At 40.4% G+C, this 25,302-nt stretch overlaps 1 long non-coding RNA gene across 2 annotated transcripts; it reads left to right on the forward strand.

Annotated features, from left to right (window-relative positions):
- The first annotated feature begins 71 nt into the window (after nt 1–71).
- Nucleotides 72–25,223, forward strand: LOC121069084. Of its 2 annotated transcripts, none has more exons than XR_005819241.1 (3): nt 72–743; nt 12,220–12,344; nt 22,633–25,223. It is a non-coding gene; the product is annotated as an uncharacterized LOC121069084 (long non-coding RNA). The 2 variants fall into 2 exon arrangements; XR_005819242.1 differs by lacking the exon at nt 22,633–25,223 and adding an exon at nt 18,334–18,517.
- Nucleotides 25,224–25,302: the final 79 nt, after the last annotated feature.

Raw genomic sequence — 25,302 nt, forward strand, 5'->3', positions numbered from 1 at the left:
GGGCCGTGTAACGCCGCTTTTGTCCGCTTGCGTCTTCTCGGACACACGCACATGCACACAAAAAGCTGCTGCCTCCACATGAGTGTTTGTGTCCTGAAATGAGGGAAAAAAAAACCCACCTCTTAAAAGAGGGTTACTTTTTTTGCTGATCCTATTTAAAGTAATCTTTCTCCTCACTGAGAACGTTCCCTTGGCGTTACTGCGGCTTTCCCCTCACTGAGGATGTGCTCCTGGTGTAACTGCAGCTTTGTCCTCACTGAAAAAGTTCTTACAAAGCATTTGTGTGGATGACAGTGTTCGGTGGTCATTCCACCCCTAATCCCTGTGTGCTTTCATGGCAATTGCCCTCACGCCTTCACTGAGGAAAGACCAGCTGTTAGGATGCACTAATTGCAACAACTAGTTGTGACTGTAACCCATTAAGGTTGGCACCTGAAAAGGTCTCTCTGAAAACTTTTATCAGTAGCTCCGTATTTTTCCAAAATAACGTCTTCTCTAATCTTAACAGTAGGCATACAACACAGCAAGCAGGGAAGCGATTGCTCCCATTACCACCAAAGCCCTTGCCGCAGACCAACCTGCCTTTGGGGTCTGGATCCAGGTCTGTTTCTCAGCATTTTCCACTCCTGTCCTCACTGAGCCGCCTGGAGGCCTGTGACCTTCTGGTGCCTGCTTGACTTCTGCCACCACGGCCAGCTCTGGAGCTTGCTTTGGCTGGAGCGCCTGGAAGATATCTGCCTGAGGTGAGAAGGGTACAAAGTTTGGGATGAGGATGGCTCTGTGGGCTTCCTGCTCCCCTTTCTTTTTATGTACAGTGAGGCTTTGCTTAACTCCTCATTGTAAACTGTATACGACACAAGCAGAAACAGAAAGGACCAAGGATGTCTTTGATTCCTTTTAATATTGTAAGTTCTTCCTACATGCATATTTATTGTTCTTGTGCATTTTGCCTAGAAATCCCTTGTGGAAATAATTAGACAATGTATCTGATAGTTATTTAAATAAAGACGAGTGGAAGGATCAGAGAGCAGTTACGTTGCAATATAATTCATTTATAGTCTTTTGCCTAGGATGAGAAGCGTATGATATATATTTCATACATATTAGTCTTAGGGCACTGTTGTATTTCTAGTGTTCTTTGATCATCCATTCAGGTGGGTTAGTTGTATTGCTCCACACTGCGCTTGGTCATGCATTTCTTACTGGAAGTTGGCTGCTAGTTAGGTGTGTGATCTTGGCTTAAAGAGGGAGACAGGTATTCAACGGGCACCACTGTCTTTCCATCGAGATTCTCGTAACTTTTGGGAGTTCAGGGTTGTATCTCGTAACAATTTACGTGCTTGTCTTGCTTTTCCTTCAAGATGTGACCTTCACACCAGGTTATTGGGATGCACAGAAAAATGTGTTATTGTTTAAGATAAAAATTCATGATGATCGCTTAACTGGACGTTTCTCATTATAAGAAAGTGTGTGGAGAAATAATTTTTAATTACTGTCAGTAACCATGGCTACATACTATTTAACTAACACCTTAAGTAGAAAATGTGATCTTTCGTAAGACCTTAAAGCTTTTCATGTCATTCTCAGTTTTCTAATGAATGCCCTCATTTTTCTTAATGAATGCCATGAATCATTAGTATACTTTCATTCTGGTTGTGACCATTCCAGTTTGTTTTAAGCAGCCATGGATGCAAGAACACAGTGAGAATAACTGATAAAGCATTGGGGGGGAGGGGGGGGCAGACAAAGTTTTAATCTCTTTTAGAATAACTATTCTAGGCTGCTAATCCACTTTCATGAATGAGTGGAGCTGCTGAAGAAAGGACTTGCAGATACATCCATGGAAATTACAATTGTCCTTCCATTTGAACGTGCATTTTTTACATAAGCAAACATATGAATGAAAAAGAGGGAAAAAGCTAGGAAAAAAAAAAAAGGAAACATAACAGGGAGGTATGCTGCCACTAAGATTTCTATGTTAGTCTCATGTAAGTGGTTTTCAAGTAGCTTTATTTTATCCTGGGAAACTGTATCTGCCTTGCTTATGTTTCACGAACCACCCTCTAGATGGCAGGAGTCGGTCACTTCAATCCTGAATGGTAAAACATCTTATTTTCAGAACAGGTAAAAGTGGCCCAGGGCTGTAATACAAGTGAATAAGAGAAAATGAGACGAGGATAGCCCATTTAGAGCTCACGCAATTTCCATTAGCAATACTGGACTACTCTCTGGGGAACATGCATGTAATGAAATAATATGTGAGATTATTGCAGACTTTTTTTTTTTTTTTCAAATATATGTGCAGAAAGTAGTGAGAGTCACCCCCCTATTAAAAGATGTTTTCAGTGACTGCTGTGAGAGCAGCCACAGAAGGAGTGTGTGCATCTCTCTGAACTGAACATCTTCATTCCCTGTTATCCTACAGAGAATCAAAATATGTAGATTACCTTGTCGTCCATCAGTTAGCAGCCACTGCCTGTCTAGCTGAGAAAATAGGACAAGACTCTGTGAGGGCCTCCCTGCATTGCCTGACACAGGTATTTCTGCAGTTAAGAGCTTGCGGGACAACACAAGCAGTGGTGACTTCCTTAACCCTAAGCTGTGCTACCTGCAGAGTAAAAGCTAGTGAAAATGTGCAGAGGAAGTCACTGTGGTAAACTAAATGATGCAGGGGCAGCACAGCTGGTCCTGGTTGGTACTCACATGTTAAAGGTGTCCCGGCAGCACCCATTGTTTTTCACTCCTGTTTTACTCTACTACAGTGCCATGCATCTCAAAAAGATAGTTTACCCTATATAAAAGGCCACAGGATGCTAGCAAATCAGAATACCTGCAAGAAAAATTTCTGTCCAGAGTGCAGAACAGCCAGATTTTAGACAATCTCTTCCTGTCTCACTCCCTTTTTCATTCACCTTTTCAGGGTCTGGCAGGGCAGAGCAAAATGTGGTTTACATACTGACTGTTGGTCAGACTGATGGTTTTTAGGCAGTAAAATCACAAATTTCAAACTGGAATAATTCAGCAAAACGAAAAAAAGTGTTGGGAACTGTTGTCTGGGGGAAGGTGGGAGTTGCTTTTGCAGGGACAAAACTGGGTAGCGCTATTGCAACGTGGTGATGGTGTACTGTCTTCAGAACTGCCCTTCTCACTCCTTCGTCTGCTCATCTCATAGAACTTGTGTCTCTCCAGTGAGAGTTGGTTTTGGGGATGGACATTTATTTATTCTGTAAGCTACTCAGGTAATAACAAAGGGTTCCTGCCGTCTCGCTTCTACTATTGAAAGTTATTGAGATCAGTGAGGAAAATCAGGAAATGAAGTGTTTGTACAGCCTGTATCAGAGCAACGATATTCTGGGAGAGATAGGGCCTTTGTATGCAATGACACTGGACTGTGGCTTGGTGAGAATGAAAGATTTTTACTGCATTTTGCTGTAATATTTCAGTTCCTTTAAAGATACAATAATGCGTGTTAACTATCGACTTGAAATAAATACTGACCTGAATTGTTGTAATTTACTTTTACTTTAATGCACTGTGATTTCTTTTGCCTGTAAATAACATGCTTGTTGTGATCTAATTAAGCCCCTATTACCTACCTACCTATTACCTTAATTATCTTCATTATCACAATGTCTCCTTGCAGTATTCAATATGTTTGCCTCCCTGGGGGTTGCATTGCAAAATGGGTGCAGCCTATACCTTTCTAACTGACCTTTGAAACAGCATACATCAAATTTAATTTGTTTTTAAAGCCTGGCCTCACAGCAACTGACCTTAAAAGTCATGTCAATATTTGTTTGATTTAAGATAGTTTTGTCTGTAGATATGTATCCATGCTGATTTAACTATATAAAGGAAAAGGAAACAAATAAAAGAGCTTTAGGCAAAATTTTTTACTGATGTAGAATGAATTGGCATGTTCAAATACAATATTTTAAAACAGGCCTTCTTGATTCGGGTGCAGGAAAGATTTTTTTGTGTGTGTTCCACTCCCCTGCCCCTTCCATTGTACCTGATGCTTATAATCATTAATCTTACCCCTGCAAAATTATTTCCCAAGAAGTTTTCTAAACGGTTATTTTGTCTGGTCAAATGTGAAATTTAGTGGGGAGAAAAAAGGAAGAAAAAAAAAAAACAGGAGAGAAAAGACAAAGACTTTGCTGTTAAATGATTAGAGTCCTTGTTCAGGGAGCCCACTCAGCTGTCACTTTATTAAAATCTATTAATCTTTCCTATGATAGTCAAGTTGCACACTTTCACATTTCTCAGATCACTTCAACAAAGAACTGAGCAGCATTTTGTCATGGTAGTTTGTTGGTTTCTTTTTTCCTTTTTTTTTTTTTCTTTTTTTAATATGAAAGCAATGAAGTAAAGCTTAACTTGCTGGGATTTCTGTAAAGCATTTAATGTGGTATCATATGTTAATTGTCATAGGTTAATTAACATTGGGGTCAGGGAATAGTGCAATACTAATCAGTTACCCATTTTCTAACAAAAGGGGTAAGCAATAATCATTTGTGATGGAATATGAACTTGGCTGGTGGCAAGTTATTAGTATTGTTTCTCTGTGATGAGATTGTAACGCCATAAATAATCTTGCTCCTCTTCCATCTGACCCCATCAAAAGGCTGGCACACGATGATGAATTTTCTGCATATATGATTCTAGGAGGCTTTGGGAGTGAAGAAGAGGAGGGAGATACCTGTTAGAAATAAACAGCACCTGTGTGACAGAAATGGGAGAAGTGAAATAAAAAATCAAGGTCAGGCTGGATGACTAATGACAAGAATTTCTGTTGCAGTGCTGGAGGCTTGTAAGATGGAAGTGACAGAGCAAAATGAAAGATGTGAATGTTTTAATTGGTCACAGGATATGAGATTAATTCACCTAGCTTCAGCTGTCTAATGATGAGCTCGCCAGTCTGAGCTTGTTGCCCAGGCTCTCCCGCTAATCAACAGAGAGATGGGCACCTGAAGGAGGTCAGTTATTTCTCTCAGGATGGGATGATGGCTCTGTTCAGACTGCTAAAGCTAGGGCCTATGAAGCCTGTCCAGGGTGCCTACTGGCTGCTGGTGCCAAAGAAGGTAAGGTCCTAGGGTGTGCTGAAGGTGGTGTTTCCAGCAGACCTAGGGAAGAGTTAATGGTATTAAAAAGATCTCAGAAGACATTTTCTATAATATCTGGTACTGTTAAGTACCGTTGTTCAGCCCTGATCTAAAATGGAGGCTGGGCAGCTGCAGTCATACCAGATAAGTTAAAAGGATGTGTTGCACTGTTGGATGCTGAAGCAGAGAAGAAAGAGGGGCTCAAGATTCTGTAGGCCTCCCGTAAGTCCCACTATGTGTGTGTACCAGCTGATATCCATTTATCCTTGTTCAAGAAAAAGAATTCATATGGACAAGTGGAAGGAACCTTTGCCAAGGCGATCAGGCAGTTAAGAAGCCTGTCACATGAGAGGAGGCTAAAAAAATGTCCTGTACCTTGCAAAATGCAAGGTCAAAATGGGGTAGGGTGGCTTGTAATCAATCGATAAATGCCCCAAGTAAGGGGGAGGGAGCAAAGAGCCTGTTCTGTCACGAGAACAAATGGGTATGAAACTTTACAGCCTGGGACCACACAGTACAAGAGACAGAACAACAATGGGAGAGTGTCAAGATTCAAGGGCTGTAGAGTGTGATGTATGAAGACATTGGAGGTTGTTTAATCTGGGGAAGGGAAGGCTGAAAATATCTAATTGCTGTCTTCAAGGATCTAAAGAGAATTTGTAGATAAGACAGACTCTTCTCAAGGGTAAGCTGTGAGGCAGTGGTCACAAGCTGCAGCATGGGAAGTTATAACTGGTGTATGGAAAAAAATTGCTCGGAGTGATGGTGGTTAAGCGTTAGAAAACCTGTGCTCTAGCCTCACACGTTGATGACAAGAAACTCTCTTCTCGTTTAGAATGGATGTTATTAGAATAATAGATGAAATAAGATTGGAAAGGACCTCTGGAAGTCACCCACTCAACTGTCCTGCTGAAAATTTCCACATCAAATAAGGCTGGCCAGGCCTTGTCTTGCTGAGTCTTAAATGTTGTTAAGGGTGGAGATTGTACAACCGCCTTGGGCAGCCTTTTCCCAGGCTTAACAATTCTCCTTGCAAGGACCCAGTGTCCACTGAATAGGAGGATCCTGCTGACTTCAAGGGCAGTTTGACTATGGCCTAGATGAGGCAGAGTATTTTTTTGCCATTTGTTGCCATATTTCTGAAATACTGGTGGTAAAAAAAATCAGCATTTCAGCTGTTCCACGTTTTTCCTCAGTTATCAAGCTGCATGACATGTTCCCCTCTCATGTCACTTCCTACCAGATGGCAGTCTTTCTCCTTTAATTGTGCCTTTTCCTCGTTCAGCAGCGTTCAGTTGTAGAAAACTTATGCAAATATGAACTGAATAGTTTTGCTGTCTAATTATAGCTCCATTTAGATGAGTCTAATATCAGTGGTACTGAGCACTGGCTGAATTAAATACTGAATATATTCAGCTAATGAAAACTGAAGGACTGATTGTTCGCTTTATGGTATACAACACGGGTGGTTTAGCTGTTGATTTATGGGACTGAAAGAGACCCTTTGCATCACCAGTTCAATTCCCTGATATGATAGGGAGCTCCTATAATTGCTTTCATAAACTTAACAAGGTCCTTTCTTATTTTTCTTTGCTGTGTTTTTGAAAAGCATTATAGATAAAGGACAGAATTGCACCCAGTGTTTTCAACAGCATCATGCTACAATTCATCACAAAGCCTGTTTGATGGAGCATAAGGGGGAATTGAAGGGTTTGTCTCAAGTATTTTACTGTATTTATGTATTATTGAAAACACTGGTGGAAAACGGCAACAGTGATGTACCTGAGGTAAAACTACAGAAGGACTATAAAGAAAAACAAGCGGTTTCTGAAAATAACATCTTGGATTGGCATCTATTTTCTTTACCAGTTTCTCCTAGGTTATTGTTCTTTTTGACAAAAGGAAATTCCCTCTAACTCATTGTACCTGTGCATTCCTTGCGCTGAGTGCATGTCTGACGGGGCAGTGGAAGTATCATCAGGGTGTCTGAGGGGTTGTTGTTTTATTATCCCTCTTGCTACTCTCATGCCACTGGCCAGCCTGGGAATCTGGGCAAGTACCAAATGATGATGCCATCTTCAGCCGAGATGTGGTTCTGTGTTTTATGTGAAGTTAAATATTTGTCTACAAGGAATGGGGCCTTTGGGCTGAGTTTGCTGTTTGCCTGATGACGAGCGAGTGAAGTTAGATAGCAATAACTTTTGGTCACTGCCAGCTTCTCTTGGTCTGACCCACTCCAGCTTGAAGACCTTCCAGGCATACCACAAAAGCTAGTTGTGTAACAGATTCGGGCTGGAAGATGGATGAGTTGCCCCTGGCAGTCAGTATGTTTCTAGACCACTTCCATTTGTATCATTAGCCGGCTGAAGTAAAATGTTCTTTCTGTTTGGTGGTTTTTTTGTTTGTTTGTTTGTTTTGTTTTTTTTTCAAGTGGCTGCTTGGTGAAATTTATTTGCATAGTGGTATTTTTGTTACTGGTCAGTTCATTTTAAATCTAATTAGTTTCAGAGAACTCAGACCGTTTAAGTGAGCACACCTTTTTTCCAATATTAAATCCAGCTAAAACAGCCTAGAATAAATTGGAGCACTGGCCTAGAAAGGAAAGGCTTCACAGCCCATTACCAATCCCCTGAGCCCTCTCATCCCTCTGACTGTCATGTAATGTTTGTTTAATGTAAAATTTCCATATAAACCAAAACAGAATAAAAATCAAAAAGCAGAATAGCAGCTCCTTGGCACTGAGACGTTAAAATGTGAAGGTAGTGAAAATGAGATCTTTTGTAAGAGCATTAGTGACCTCAGGAAACCCTCAACGGGGAAATGCCACAGTGGTGAGAAAAGGCTGGGCTAAGAGAAGGAGGTGGGTGAGTGTGTTTGGCAGCATGGGCTGGAGCCACTGGGGAGTCTTGCTTTCAGCTCTGAGGAAGAGGAGGCCCTTGTGGGAGCCCTTGAGGATTTCTAAAATAAGTGCTCTGGGCCAGCCTGTCGCTGTGCATGTTACCGAGTGTGTCCGGGCAGGAGTGTGGCAGTGTGTGAGTTCCTGAGGATTGCTATGCATAAGTAAACACGTCATTTTGTGAGTCGCTGAGGATCTCTACGCGTGAGTGACTGTTTCTGTGCTTCAATATGAATAAATAACATCCAGAGCCTGCAGTCATTCTAAAAAGGTTTAATTAAGGCTATCAAATAACTGGATTATCAAAAAAACATAGCTCGCTGAATTTATTCATGAGACTTCAGGGACTGAAGTAAATTCAGTGTCCCAACAGCTTCTCACAGGTCTTTTAAAGTTCCCAGGAAGACCAAAGAGACCCCTAATTAAGATCCTTAAAAACATGACACAAAAATGGGATCAGCTGTGTGAAAGGTAGAAGCGATGCACTCGGAGTCCTGCGCACATATCCCTATTGTGGGTGCTCTGAAGCTCAGCAAGTGTCTCTGTGGCCACTGGTGGACTTAACTAGCTTCGCACTGCATCGGGCACTGGCTGTAACGTTCAGCCGCTGCTGGGGTGGGGATTGGAGGCGCTTGGCAATGAGGACAGTACGTGTAAGATATGAGTGACAGCCTGCAAATATTTGCTGAAGGCACTGGGAGAATACAAGGGTGAGAGTTCACTCGTTGAGCATGTGTTAACATTACGCTCCACCTAGCTGCATTTTCATGCAGCCCTGCCGAGTCTGGCACTTCCAGCAAGATGTTCCTAGGGTCTGCCCCTGCATCCTACCGGGACTCAGGGGTTCATTTGTGTCACTGTCCCCTCACATGCAGGTCTGTCCTTTCTTCTCCTTTTCTTGGATGTGATCACTCCCACCTGTAATGGTCTGGCATGAAGTGAGTGGGCCATTCTGCAGATGAGTAGAGAGGCATTCGGGAGTGAATAAAATACAAAGAATTAAGACACTTGAGAGCTTTCCTCAGAAATTCAGCTAGGAAGACATGAATGTCCTAAAGCTTGGTGTAGTGATCTTGAAACACAAATTATCACGATACAGGAACAGTACAAAGTCAGCAGAACCTGCTAGGTGCAGGGTCCTTTCTGTCACAGGCCTTTCCCATGGGGGGCTTTCACAAGGGGACGCAGAGCTCTGCAGTCCCCGCTTGAGCAGTGTGCTTGCATCAGGCTGAGCTCTGAGTACCTGGACCTCTGCTGGGAGCTTACCAGAGCTTTGCTAAAATGCTGTTTCTTTCACCACGGGTGTCACAAAGGTAAGGAGTGAGTCTGAGTTTCACCCCAAGAAGGCAAGGCACAGTTTTTGAAGCAGCACTCATTAGAGAATGATGCTCTTTTTTTTTTCCCATTAATAATTAGGTAGCCACTTAAAGAGCACTGGGAGGTGGTCCTGAAAGTTAAAGAAATGATAAATTCTTTCTTTTCAGTAATCTCAGTCTGCCATTACATCAGACTTCCTTGGATTCAACTTCAACAGTTGCTTTTCAGCCTGGTGCTGATCTCATCCACACGTTTTGGGGCTGGCAGGTGGCATTGTTTGCATCAGAGGTGAAGCTGATGTAAAGTTTGGAGTCATTTTCTTATTGCTGATATTTTATCCTTGCTGTGTAGCAAAGTACATTAGAGGCTTACAGAGAACTCTATGTAATACAGCCCATCTAAGAACAAAGCAGTTATTGAAAGCTAGTCAAATACTATCAGGAGAGAGTTTGCTACCCTATCTCTGTCGTGCAGCTCTCTCTCTTGTGACGCAGTTGCGGCTAACAAATAGCGTGTGGGAATACTACAGGCATCCTTGGAAAATAAGGATGCAGAGATATATGCAGATAAACATGAAATACAATTACCCAGCTTGGAAATGGGTTACAACATTTTTTTTTCCTTCCATTTTGGGAATCTTACTGAAACAGGCCTTCCACTTCCATCCTCTGACAGAAGATGTCACCTCCTATAGCCTAATGCGCATCAGCAGCACTCAAAAGCTTTTGTTTGTTATTGACTGAAAGATACCATCCTTGCTGACTGACAGGGCTGTGAGGTTTTCCCTAGCTGAGGCTTGTTGGCGGTTGACTGATGAGCAAAACCTCTCAGCCAGCCCAGGGGTGTCATCTGGGGGTGTCCCTGCAGTGGCTGGCACCCGGGAGTCTTTCCTCCTGCGGGGCCTCCTCTGGCTAGGCAGCGGCTTGAGCTTGTGGTGGCTGTACCATGCTGTCGGCTGGCATCCCGGCTTCTGTCCTGAGCTCGTGGGACTTGGACATTAGCTCAGTCTCTGCTTCTGGCTGTGGGTCCATGGTGGTATAACCTTGCTCCAGCCCTTGGCCGGAACGAGTGGGCAAGGTTGCTTGCATGGCCTAAGGGTGGCCCTCCCACCTCCTCTCAGCCCACAGAGTTACAGCATTGCAGTGGCCCTGGAAATCACCAGTCACTTGTTGCTCTGTGAGACTTGTCGATTTTCTGCATTTCCAGCTCTTAGCTGTGTTTGCCTTGCAGCTTTTCATGCCTTCCATGCTGATCTCAGAGATGATTCCTGCAAACAGGAGAAAAAGTAAAATGGCAATTCTTCCTATGCAAGAAATTCCAGTTGCTAAATATGTCATATTATTATTTGTTTGCTTTGAAGCAGTAACTCGTTCAACAAAACTGAGCAAAAGCAGGTCTGTGGGTGAGAGAGAAGGAAGGCCACAGAATATGGTGGGTGCGTGGGTGCTTCCCTAAGGAGGAACTGTGTGAGAGAAGAGGGTGAGGTGTGCAATCTCCTGTCATCTCGAGCAAACAAACTTGTCCTCATATCATGAAGTGAATGATAATGAACTTTGAACTACCTACAAGGGCCTGGATTCACTACTGATTGCAGAGCTGTGTGGGAGTCATTTGGGCATAAAATAACTGATTTAGCAGAGTTAAGAAAGCTAGTGTAGCTTTGTAATACTCCAGCATTAATTAACAATATCTGTGATATGAATACTACTTAGCAGACAGTGTTCATTTGATGGTAAGTGAAAGATATGAAACCTTACGTTAAAGCTAATATTACATATAAGAATTGAGAGAATTTTGCCTGTTCAAAGTATGTTGAAGTTTTCATGTGAAATACAATTCAGATGTAAACAATTGGAGCTGTTTTTGTTACACTACAAGAAGTAGCTCTAAAAAGTTAGAAAATTATAGATGCTATACTTTTTATCGTAGTCCTCTTGATGTAACAAAAATATATTTCATTAGGTCTAGTAATGTAGTCAGAGTATTCAGAGTACGTGAACATTAGACTATGAATCACAGTGTGAAAAATAGCCAACACTCTAAATGAGGAGAAAGTCATCTGTTTGATAGAGCTAGTCACTGCATTGCAGATTTCAAATGAAATCCAAAAATACTGTACTTATATATTAATTGTATAAAAGCATTCAAAATATCTAACACATTTTGTCTGCATTGCAACTTAAATGTATATCATCAGCAGTACGTATATTTCTCCGACATAATTCTTTTTCAATTTGAATCTCTATTTCTCAAATGTTAGTTGAGAGCAATACTAGTTGGAAAAATTGTGGGCTATTATGGATAAAATCAGAAATAAATATTAATTTGGGAATTCTTTATTTAAAAATCATCTTAAAGTACAACAACAAATGCACTCTATACTTAGAAACTTTGCATGTAGAAATATATCCATGAAACTAATGAAGTAGCTTTCTTCCCTTTCAGGGCATCTGTGCTGCAAGCTTTTAGTGTTTCAATAACCTGTAAATTTTCCTAGCTGCTCATGAGAGTAGCATGACACTGGTGCTAATTGAATGGTACTGGATTCTTAGCTTTGATCTGTGATGAGGTTTCCATGGTGATATCACCAGATGAGACTATGGCCACTACAACAATTTCTTTGTGCTGATGTGATTCTGAACTGCCTACCTTGCTGAGGATAAAATCCCAGCTTTACTGAAAATGAATGGGAGTTTGATGTTGGTTTCAGTGAATTTGATGTTGTCTCTATCATGACTGGATTTGGAAGCATGCTCTGGAGCCATGTAGGTCCCAGATGGACTTTGCTGACATTCAGACCCATTCCCAGACTTACCATGTCTCCACGATAAATAAGTTATACAAGCCATTTCCCTCATAACTCAGACACTTAATCCATGCCTATTTGATTTCATTGCATAGGAGCCCTTAGAATGGAGTTGGACCCTGCTGCAGGAGGGATCATAACAGTATGGAAGATGGTTCCCTTTAAAAGAGCTTGCAGCTGGATACATGTGACCTTACGAGAAGGAGTGGGAAAGAATGTGGTAAGAACTGGCAGTGGCCAGAGCATATTGGTTGCCTTACTACGTCAAGTTGGATATTTTGCAATTTTAATACCTACCATCGGGTTTAAGGAGGCTTTTGAGTAAAAACAAAGTGATACACTCTTCTGCGTGAAGCAGGTGGAAAAAAAGCATGTCAGTGCCTTTTGGAGACCGAGTGGACAGCACAGGCTGGCAGCATGGGCAGAGGGGTGGCAAGGTGGCTGAGGATGCTGCAGAGGCGAACCTGAGATGCCCCTCAAGGAGAAGTTGTACAGTTTGGTGTAACCAGGAAGGGAGACCTGGCAGAGGGATATAAGAAAAAAGGGGAGAAAGGGACAAGATAAGATGATGATCCTTCTTGTAACAGTTCTCTAAACTGACCTAAATGTGGCAAGATTGCATTTGCCAGGACAAGACAAAAGGAAGCTCCTGTAAAGACATGAAATGGGCAAGGCTCCTGTTATGACATGAGGTGTGTGCCTAGATAAGAATTTTTAGGTGCAGGTGTGGGTAAGAAAGTCTATAACTTTCAAAATGTTATGCAAAATGTAATTGGCAAGATTTAGATGTAATCAGGGTAAGAGAATCTGTGCAGGGTTCCGATTATAAAACAGTTTTCAAACTTTTCTGCATCCTTATGCTAGTGACACAGGCTTGTATCCAATAACAAAGTAGAGAGAAACACTTCTGTAATATTTTACCTGTTTATTATTATTATTATTATTTTTATTGGTATTGTTTGTTTTTAAGTTGAGAATGGGACAAAGGACAGTGGTCAAAAGGTCTTAAAGAAGGGTGTGTGCTGTGATTTTACCATCTTTTCTTTTTGAAAAAAAAAAAAGACAAAATAATCTCGGTGTTGTGTTTAGCTCTTTCACTCCTTTAAGCATCGAGTAAATCAAATGCACGTGTACAAACAATGTTTTTCATCCTAGACTGCTCAAAAACTGTTCTCATGGAGCAACGATGACCTCTTGTGGTCGCATGGTTAAACTTCACATTTGTCCTGCATATGAAGGAGTTCGAATTTTTACTGAATTTGTGCAACCCAAAAATTGTGACACTGTGTTAGTCTACAGAAAAGTGCCGTATTTTCACTGTCTATGCCGACTGAAGTACAGGGACTAAACATTCTGCATTAGTTGGTTGGTGAAAAATGTATTTCTAAAATACTCTCTTGTAAATAATCTAATTCACACTGGCTAGCATTTTTAACAAAACTTCATGGTTAGAATGTTCCCTTAGAGTTACAAAATCATCTTTAATCATATAAAAAGCTTGTATTATTTAAGTTGAAATTGTGTTCAACTGGAAGTCAGAATTGTGGTTTAAACTCTCAGTGGGTTTCAGGAAGGAAACTTTTGTATAGTATCAAAATCATAGCTAGAATTCCTTTCTGCCTCTGCTAGGCAGAAAAATTCTAATAGCAAAAAATTCTAATCTCAGTATATCGGTAAAGGAGCACATCTAAACCTCTCAATAATCTTGGGAAGAAACTCTTGGTTAGAAGCACACATCCAGACTTCATTACCATGAGATGTCACTGTAACTGTGGGTATTGCAAAACACAGAGTGGACTGTGAGGTATTTCAAGACACCTCTTTCTGGTGGCTGATGCTAGCACAAAACAAAGATCTTGGGCTTGAAGATTTAAGCCTTCCCATATGGAAGGCAGTATAATATAAACCAGAGGCAACAAAGACAGGAAAAGTCACCCTCACATTGTCTTATAGTAGGGCTTTTTGCATCTTCCAGTGTGTTACCATTCACAAGTGGGATGGTGTTCCACATAGACTGTATGGCTGCTAAAATGCATCCATTTCCAAGGTCCCTTGAATAAACCACTAGGTTGAGTATCAGAAAAAAATGAACACCAAAGGGAAAAACAAAACAAAACAACAACAAAACAAACAAACAAACAAACTAAAACCACGTCTTCTTTCTGTACAAATCACTCTGCTGTGCATTAAGTCAGCACAGATACTTCTCAGATAATATGGAAATGTTGGTACTATCTATAGCATTGCAGCACACCATATGTTTATTTTCCACCTACCCTCGTGGCTGTATTTCCATGTCTAGTGGGCACAATGATCTAGCGGTATTACCCAGCCTGCTGTCCAGGCCTAATTAGGGTACACAGGACACCAGAAGGTCTGCAAGAAAAATGAATTTGTAAAACAACGACACATGCACATTACTATACAGTCAACGAGGGATGAAGCAGTGGTTACATGAAAGTGTGGTCACAGTCTATTCCTAACCCATGTCAAGGCCGGGCACTTGTCCATTGTCCTGACTTTCAGGTGCTCAACAGACATAGAGCACAAATGATGGAGTTTCCTCTCTTGTTTGTTTCTTTCTTTTTCTTTTTCCTCCCAGGGGTCAGTAGCCCTCCAGTTCAGAAAGGCAGAGAAATGCTGTTCTGTGGTTAGTTCTTGTAAGCTCCCAGCTTACTTTAAAATGTTGTGAGCAAACAGATATTGGTCAAATCTCTGGGACCAGGTAAAGCAGCCTGAAACAACTTCTGTGAACAGTCAGTTCTTCAGGGGGCTGACCTGCAGCCATAGATTAGCTCTGAGGATGTCTATCAAATGCTTCCTTGTACAGAGGGATTGGCTAGCTACCAGGTACCACGTAATTGCCCTGGAAGTGTTAAATATATCTACAGAGGAAGTGAAGCATTTTCGTGTTGTTAGACTTTTCCTTCTGCTTTAAAAAATAGAGGGGATATAAAGGTGATTCCTGCTCAGAGAGGACACATCCAGATGACCTTTCAGTAACGTAAATACTGCCACATGAACCTCCTGATCCTAAGAGATTGGAATAAAAAGAAAATAACTAAACAAATGGTAGAACACTGGCAGAAAACTCACAAGTATAGCTACCTCTATGGAAAATTACACACAGATCACCAGGCATACAGTCTTCTACCACTCTTAAGAGTGTAAAGTAATTTTTCTTGGCCATGGACTTGCTTTGCTTTCCTTTGCTCCTGAGAGTTGAGGAGAGGCTGTGAGGTTTCTCCTGCCTCAGGCTGGAGAGAAGGTCTCTCTGCTTTCTCTGAGGAATTTGGAGGTCCTTACAGGCTGAAGGGTTGGGGGCTACTTGACAAATCATTTCAGCCTTTTGTCTTTCAAAAACTTGTCTAAAGGATGATTTTCTAATAGCTGAGTTTCTATAACCTGGACTGTGAAAATCTTGCTATCAGATGAATATAATAAAATATTTCTCCTAGATCTCTCCAGACCATTTGGAAGCAAACAGGCATTTGGGGAGAAAAATTGTTCTGTTGTTTGGCTTATGTGTGTCAGACTCACCAACTGGTAGTTCCAATCAATTACTAAACGAAACACTCTGTTTAGGACAAAAGCATTCAAGGTAAAGAAAATAGAATAAGGCTGTGCCTATGAAAGGACTAGGGTTCTTCTGTAAATGTGTATTTTGCATTCATATATGTTTTTGTCAGCTACAACCTCAGCAGAACAGCCTTACCACCTATTGAAACATTTTGCTAATTTTTATTGATAGATTGGATAGTAAGAGGAAAATGATTTGTAACTGAAGTAATATTTGCCTATGTTCATGGGGAGCTTTGGAGTGAACTAATGAATGCCTACAAAACTACTTTGAAGACCAAAAAATATTTTTCAAAGTTTTAGAAGTATAATGGGGTAGAACTCCAATGCAAATTTGTGAAGTGCTAAAAAGTTGAAAATTTGTTTTTATTTTTTAATGGCTTATAAAACATGGACCTAGGAATGATATTTAATATTAAAAACAATATTAACAATTCAAAAGGTTAACGATATCATTAGTGTTGTAGAAAAGCAGATTAGGTGATCATAATGGACCCTCTTACAGGAATCCTAATTAGACTTTGCAGTCTGCAACAAAAACAAACAAACCCATACTGACTCCAGAAAAGCCTTTTATTCTCCCAAGACGATGTTATAACGAACCATTACATTGACTTGTATGACAACAAAACTTTTAGTCTCTCTGCAAAAAGAAGCTTTTAGACCAGATATTGACTAAGGCATATGCCAAATAAAGGTGCAATGTAATAAGGGGATTTGAGCAATTTGAGTTTAAATTGTGTCACAAAACAGGCAGTATAATTTCAAACTGTTGTGCTCAATTTTATATTAAAAAAAAAGAAAGAACTAGAACTTGATGAGCAAACTTCCTTGAACTACTTCTTTGCTAAAAGTACTTATAAATCATTCATCAGTTCTTACCCTACGTGGACCACTTCTCTGTCATTCTAATTGTAGTGATAAACAGCCTATAAATGTATGAGATAAGAGGACATGATACAATGGCTAGGGCTATTATCTAAACTCTAAATGAAATGTCTGAACTATGAGTGTTGAATTCAGAACACTCAGTTTTTAAAGACCAGTCTTATAGGAGGAAAAATATCTAAAGTACAAAGGGGATGAGAAGTGGTGGTAGCCTGAAATTAATAAAACCCACCTCAGCTCTATCAAATTTTAAATAACATCTATATGTACTTTTTTCTTTAACTGTGTGCTCAAAGCATTCACGGGCTGCATCTCAACTCACAATCTAGGTAAGGAATAACTTCCACTGAATTTAAAGAAAAACTAGAAAGAAAATGAGAAAAGATGGCAAAATTCCAGGCTTTCATCCTTTTCATGTGTTTGGCATCCTTAGGATTCAGCTCAACTTTCATTCAAGCCAGTGACAAAAATACCATTTCAAGAAGGATTTTAATATCTACATTTGAAAATGCTTCCTCTGAACACTTCTAAGAACCTGTTTACCTGCAGATTTGAGCAGCAAACGTTAATGGCATATGCAGGAACGTAGTAAAATATACTAAATGTGACACAGCTACACAGCATTTCGGCCATAACCTGTAAAGATGAAAGTCTGGGCATACTGCATGTATAAAACTGTGACAGCACCATCTGGTGTCTTCCAGTATTATTTAGGCTGCTTTTAGGGAAAAAAAAAAAAAAAAAAAAAAAGAAAAAAAAATCTTGTCAACTTTTGAATTAAGTTTGGATATAGTCAGAGTCAAAAGTCCTGGATCATCTAGAGCAAACCCTGCTATTGCATGCAATCATTTAATAATTCCACTGTTATAGATTTAGTAATTAGTAAATAGAGTTAGTATAGGATTAGTATTTAGTAAAGGTAATTAGAAATTTTCTTCCTTTTTTTTTTTGTATTCATTTATATATGATCAATTTACAGGCTGTTCTCCCTCCGCTGTGTTTAGCCCTCTGGATGTACTATCAGAGAGCAACTATAGTCCCTTCAGTCTTCCCCTTGCTGTGAAGTTTTAAACTTCCTTTCGAAAACAATTTTTCATTCCCTTGCTTTCCTAGTCACCCTTTTATGCATCTTTTCCAACTGCAATTCCTCTTAGGCAGACCTGCACGGGTGACATCAGGTAAGCTTTTGAGAGGGCCACGTGTGAGGAGATTTGTATCCCCCCGTCACTGCTCAGACTGTCTCCTAATGCATTTTAAGGCCTTTAAGACATTTGAGTTTTTTGTTTTTTTTTTAGTGGAGTCTTTGTGACATTGCTGTCCTAATGAACCAGTATTCCAACCACCGAGCTTCCATTTAAGACCAGAAATATGTACTTTTAGTCTGTAAATTCATGACCTGGCATTACACATTATTGAATTTCATCGCATTTTTCTCTCTGTACAATCAATATAATTATTCTGTGTTCCACACATGACTTTATCACCAATGTCATCTTATTTTATGTCATCCATGAATTTCATTAGCATTTTCCTATTTTGTTTGTATGCACCACAGCCATTAGTGATAATATTAAAGATGATCAATCCCAGGACTCACTCTTGAAAAAAACGCCATTAGTAACCCCACGCATCTTTTTCAGCACAGCATATTACTATCTTCGATTTAGCCAAATATCTATATTTGCTCTAAAAATCTTTTTCTTTGCTCTATTTGCTCAAAAAATCTTTTCTTCTTCCCCTAGCAGTGACCTGTGTGGCATTGTGTAAATGCTCTCTATAAGTTCAGCAGCGAGGTGTGTTAGTATGGAAACATGCCCAATTAATCCAGATGTGTGCCACCTTGCTTTCAAGTGAGATTGGGAATGTCTGCGTATGTCTGAACTATGACATAAACATTCCCACAGTTATACTGGGTATATCTATTCTTCATTATTCCATTCAGAGGTTTGTAGGTGGGAGTCTTAACAAACAGTAACTACTCGATGTCACTGGGTACGCTCAACTTTTGGTCTAAGTGGGCTAACTTTATGGAAATGTAAACCTAAAAGAAGTGTCGCTTGTAAGAGCGATCTCTGAGTCATAGCTAGGATGTGCACGTGTAGCCTGTCCCCTCAGTGCTGGCAATTAAAAGCTTCATTTCAGCAAAGGTAGAAAAATTTTAGAAGTGTCCTTTCAAAAGCTGAGCCTCTTACTAGAAGAATCTTTCACTGTGACTATGCCACCCAGAGCTTGTGGTGTGGCCTTGCTGAGATGAACGTTGCGTGCTGTAGCTCTGCACGCTCTTCACTGCAGATTGCCAAAGGAGCAAGATGTCTGTGAGAATAACTTTGACTGTTTGAGTACATATTACTTCTTCTGCAGCACATTCACTGAAATGTTTGTGAAAGTTTCTAAAACGTTAAGCAGAAATCTGCTATTAATTGCAAAATGCCTTAATATTTAATATATGCTGTCCACAGTAGGCAAGATCAGTGTTTTCCTGCACAGAGACTGAACTGAGTATTTCTTTTAGTCGTTAGAGGATGGCATATAGCTGGCAACTTGTACTTCCAAGATTTATCATTATACAGTGCAAGTTATGAGCCACCTAATTAACACTTAGAATGACTCTCTTCATTCAGATATTCAGAGGCACAGATAATCTCTAATCACACATTTCTATGCATCTTCTACAGCAAATTCTGCTCTTTACACAGTTTTGGCTAATACATTTCCAGTCTGATTTTTTGGGAGGATTTTTTTGGAAAGAATCTGTATTATAAATTACACCTTCTTATAGGTTCTTTGCATTATTTCCCCTGGAAGATTATTAAAACACTAGGAACTGGCACCATTTTGGAGCCTGAATTTGTGTGTGTGAAGAAATTCTGCCTCTGCAGGACTGCATTTCACTCTCTGTGCACCTGTCAGCGCTAGAGCAGTTAGCACAGATGCAGATAAAAATGTGATCCTTATCCCCAGACAAGCTAAAGGCTGCCTCCAGTCAACGTGGCTGACTATTCAAGAAAGAAGATGAAGGTACATGGATCTAGTGCAGTCCGGGCCCATCTGCCTATGCTGGAGGGCTATGGAAGGTGGTAAGCTTAATAACAGTAGCTTTTTAGAAGAAAAGGAGCAGTAGTACGAACACTTGAAATCAAGAGGTTTCTGGTGTAGTGCAGGAGTAACCAGCCAGTTTGGGATGGCAGGAAATCCCAGCCCAGTGCTAACACCTGGGCTACTCTGCAAAGCTGGGGCTGGGTTATGTCAGTTCACTTTTTCTCTGAGTGATTTGCTGAAATGACTCCCTTTCAAGGAGAGCAAGGAAAATAACCTAGTAGATGAAGAAAGCTAACCTTTTGATATTTTCACATTGTAAAGGAAAAGACAGTATTTTGTCTGAGGGCTGAGTAAGCCTGTGCATTAAATTAATGATAAACAAGAAAAATACTGAAAGTTTAAGGGAGCTGAGTGAGCTATCATGGAAGAGAAAGAAATGGCACAAAAGAGACATGTTTCTTTCAAATGTTTTTTATTTTTAAGAGGCTATAACTGAAGAAGGAACAGGCAGAATGGTGTTCATCAGCAGCAATCTCCTGGGTTCTTGTACTTTACAAAAAATATCTATAACAAAAGCAGATGCTAAACAAATATGATAAGACATGGCAATTTTGCCTCTGGGACACAAGGAGCACCATCTCACTATGAAAACTTAATAAGGATCAAACAAGATAAAGCTCCCTTCAACACTTTTCATAATTTTTAAATGAAAATGTCACCTTCCCTATAAATTCTACTAAACCTTTCCTATAGCAGCAGTGAGTTTATCTGTCTGGAATACTTTTTTTTTTTCCCCCCCCTCTGGAGCTTTACTTTGAATATTTCTTTAGAGCATCAGAATGTTATGAAAAATATTAAATTGACCTAAGTAAATGAAACCAGAACTACAGTAGCTAGTATAGTAATTAAAACGATTTTGCAGAAGAATGAAGGAGTATTCAAATATGAGGCAGAATTCTGTGACAAGCAATATAGCTATTAGCATATGAATCGGAAGATGGATGGAGTATTAACAGTGTTAATTAGGTCATGAAAAGATGTATTGCTCAATTAACTCTCTTAATGAACAAATGTGTTGTTTTCTGTAATGCAAAGTATAGTATTAGCAGCAAATGGGTGACGCGAAGGTATCACTTTACCCTTTGTGTGGCTTCCCAGTGTTAACATCTCTTCTGTTCTTCTCCAGCTGTAAGCAAGAATCAATTTCAGTTTCATAGCTAGGGAAGGAGAAAGCCCTCATTTTCCTGAGCACCTGTAGAGATCATATTTCAGTCAACTCTTCCAGCTGTCCATCAGCATCAAAACGCCTTCAGGCTGCCTGGGAGTTAGCTCTAACCCCAAGTCTCTCTGAGCCCACACCTGTTGGGGTCCTACCCCTGTGAGGGCTCACTGTGTTGAATGCAGGGGGAACAGAGCTGCCCCCCTGATGGGCCTTCCCACCTACCCTGCAGTGTCTATTTTCTGTGGGTTTGCTTTTGCCTGTGTCCAGATCAACACAGAATCGTCAACATTTGGGTGCACCTAGGTTCTGTATTCAATAAGACACCACATTTGCATGCTCTGAATTGCTTGCTGAAGATGCTTGCCATTAATGATAAAGGGAGCCAAAACACCTAATTTAGGTGCCAGCACGCTTTTAAAAATAGCTGGCAATGCTATCTCAGGTATAGCCCAGTCATTCTTCTGCATTAAGATGCTGAAATTCCAGGTAAATCCCTACTTCGTCAGAATTTAGACAACCTAACCTTACTTTAAACCTTCACCATTTTAACTCTTGACAATGATTGTCCAAACAGGCTCAGACAGAGGTCCACAAAACTCCATGGGATCCCCTAACAGAGGGGCGACAGCGTAACAGCCTGGAGGAGATTCCTCTCCTTTAACAGAAGCAATTTCTAGCTGACAGCTCAAAATTTTTGTGCGTAACAGACACAGTCTAGCACAATGTAAACGTAACAAGTAAACTTTTAAACCAAAAAGAGGTATAAAGTAATGAATTTTACCTTGTGAAAAGGTAAATTAACAATGTATTTATTTTGGTACATAATAGAGGTAGTCATATAGTGAATTTCAGTTTGTCATTTACTCGTAATCAGCTGTTACCTAAATCCATCTTCTGTGTTCTGTATGTCATGAATCTGGAGTTCTCCTGGAAACAATCCTTTCTCTCTGCCCTTCTGCATACAATTGATACCCTTACATACATGTGAAAAAATAATAGAAATAACATTGCAAGAACTGTCCAGATTATTCATAGGAAACTGGAAGAACATCAGAGGAACCAAACAAGATAGAAAGATATCTAACAACACAGCAAATGTAATTCACTGTAACCAAGGCGTGGAGAGCACACAGAAAAGCAGCTAATCACACATTGCTAAATTCCAAATTAGTTGGGCCCATTCAGAAGGAAGGCTCAGGCAGAGGTGAGCAGCTTAGTGTCAGTATTTCAGTCAAGTGGTGATTCCTTGAAATATCTACAAATCCTGAGCTTAAAAAAAAAAAAAAAAAAAGTGTTACAGATCCTGTAAAATGTTTTTCAATAGTGCATAAACATAGAGATTGTGCTTTTCACTGTAATCCAGGCAAGGTGATGTGTGATGCTGCTGGATGAGTGCCTTGTATGTGTCTGCAGAGGCCGGGGGGAACAAAAGTCACAGGGTTTGTGTTTGTTTTGTTTTGTTTTTTGTTTGTTCTCCTGAAGGAGAGAGCATAGACTAGGGTAAGGTGGTGCCAAAAGTCATAGGGGACTAAGAGGAAACGTTACGGCTGCTTGGATGTTTATTCAAAGTATGGTGTTGTTGTGTTGGGCCAGACTGGCTCTCTGAGGAGCAAAGCAAAGGGAGAACCTCAGATGTTCCTATGAACAGAAACAAAAAATAGGGAAGGACCATCGTCGGCTGTATGGGTGACTGGAAATCAACAGGTTAACCTAGTTAATTGTACTTTGGCTTTTGGCAACAAAACTAATTAAATAGTCTGTTGTTTTCATTCATTTTAAGGTGAGAAGCAACCACTAGATTATAGAGTCACTGTGAAGAATTTCATACTTATACTTCAATCAAGTATACTTACCAGAGGTATCTTTTGTTTGACATGAACTTGTGTTTCACTTCCCAGGGCAGGTTCACTTCAGTTTTCTCCAATGGACAACCACTTTAATCGGTGACCTTTGCTGTAAGTTGCATTGTCTAGTTTAAAATTTGGGTTCTTGTTATGCCTTTATCCCCTAGCTTAAAGAGCATGTTAGTACCTGCTGTTATATCCCTGTGATGGTACTTCCATAATGTGATCATATTGCCTCTTTTCTTGAAAGGCTGAATAGATTGGGCACCTGAAATCTCTCCCCGGAGAGGAATTATTTAAAATCATTTTTAGGTTTCCTTTCTTAACCTTCTCCGGTATTTCAATATCCTTTGAAAAATGCAGATACCAAGACTGGGCAGCTTCTAGTATCTGTCTCGGTGATGCTTCATGCAGAGAGAAAATTGCTTCTCTACTCCTACTTGTTACTCCTCTGGAACATCTGAGGATCGCTGCATCCTCTTCGGGCCCTTTCTTTCCTTTCCTTAGGAGTATAGCACAATTCCTTCCCACTCTGCCTTTGTGTGCAGGATAACATACATACATACCATTCTGCTCCTGAGAGGGTGGTGGTTTCATTCATATTTTTGCATTGAGTTATACTTCAACTAAGCTCATCTTACCTGGTTCTTCATGTGTTACATATGTAATGAGAATGCCATGTGTCGTTATATAACACACCTTTCAAAAATCTGTTATGACCATGGCTGTGTAACTTTACTAACCACACAGATAATTTCCTCTCAAAAACATAAATCATGTTTTCTTACATCCCTTAAAACAAACAAATATACACTGTCTGGCATCTACACAACTGATTTTTTTTCTATTGTCTTTTCGTTGGGGTTTGTTAACACCAGACTGACCAGTCTGTAACTAAGTGGCCACCATAATTTGGTTTTCTGGATCTTTTCAGGAAACTGAGCAGTCAATCTTTCAAGATTTTCCTGTTATGACAAGATTTACTTCAAGTAGTGTCAGAGAGCTGGGTATTTTCTCCACCCCCAGCCCACTCTTTTGGGATTCATTTGTACCAGTTTTCTGGGTTGGCTGGTTTTTGTATGTTCTTAGGAGTTGCTTCTTAATCTCTATTTTATGAGTCAATGATCTGAGAAATACATTCTCCTTTTCTTTCCAGATATAAAACTGAAATATTTATCACCCATTTATACCTCTTCTGCCTTCTCTTCTAATAATACTTCTTACTCTTCCAAATACACAAATGCTTTATTGCCCCTAGCCCTGCCAGACATGGATTTTTCCCTGCTGGATTTTGCTGCCTCTATAAAATCTCAACACTTTTTAATTAATGTTGATTGCCCTCTACTTTCCTTTCTCAACATTAGTTTTACATGGTAAGTTTTTCATCTTAATTGCTGACTTCACTTCTCTAGGAATGGGCTTTCAAGCAAAATTGTCCTCTTGATTCCTGGTAGATTTGCAGCTTTTTGGTAACCCACTATACTTCCATATACATTTCTCTATTTTTTTCCCATATTTGTAACTCTTCCTCAGAAAATCACTTTATTTCCCCAAAGTTTAAAAAAAAAAAAAAAAAAACTATTCAAAGCAGCATGTGTGTGTAAAACATGGTTAAGGCTGTTGACAGAAGACAGCTTAGATCAATGGCAGCTATGAATATCAACTGGAAACGGGAAAATATTGCCACTAGTGAGATACTTATGCATCTCATCTCAGCCAAAGAGTATGCCATTTTTAGCATCACATTTTAAAAACAAGGTGGCTAAAATAGGCAATATGTGTTAATCTTGTGAGATGTCCTTCTGTTACTGAACATACTTATGGAAAAGCAGAATTTTTGCTGCTCACTTGCACTAAGATGGACAGAGTCAGTTGCTATCTGACCTTGTTTTATCTTGGTATGAAAGTCTTGGCCAAAACTCTTTTTGGGTGTTTTATATGTTAAAATACACAAATCTGGGCTTTCACTGAGCTAGGATTAGGCTATTCTTTTCTGCCTGTGTCTGTTGAGTCTGAGCGTTTCCAGAGAGCTGCTTTGTCATTTTTGGAAGCTTTTGCTTTAGACGTTGTGCTCATGCCAGAGCTCACCTGATTTTGGTAAACGTGCTTGACAGTGACATTCACAGCTGTATAGGAAGTTACTCTGTCTGTACTTTAAAACCTGTACACATGCGTTTAAATATACGTAACTTTGGAAGAGACACAAGTGACTATCCCTGTGTGGATTTTTCCCTGCTGGCTTTTGCTGCTCGGGACTACAGCTGTACATTACAACGTTCATGTTTGCAAGAGCAACAGCACTATTCTTAAGATGTTTCACAGACCTGTTTTTATGAGGAATCTAGCTCTGGCCCTAGACCACCTACCCCTCCGTGCTGCCGGTGGCCAGGAAAGCGGACAGACGTTTGGGCAACAGAGGCAGCAAGATTTCTAATTGGTTTGCCCGGTCGTACAGCAGTCAAAAAGCCAAACCCAACCCAGGCCAGGCCCGAAGGAAGACCCAGAGGCAGGCCGGCCTAACGGCGAGGCGCCCCGACCGCCGCCTCCTCGGGGGCCCGCGCTCCCCCCCCCCAGACCCCGCCGCCGTGCGTTGGCCCCGTCCCCAG

Source organism: Cygnus olor, chromosome 4 (genome assembly GCF_009769625.2).
Source record: "Cygnus olor isolate bCygOlo1 chromosome 4, bCygOlo1.pri.v2, whole genome shotgun sequence".
NCBI classification, from domain to species: Eukaryota; Metazoa; Chordata; class Aves; order Anseriformes; family Anatidae; genus Cygnus; species Cygnus olor.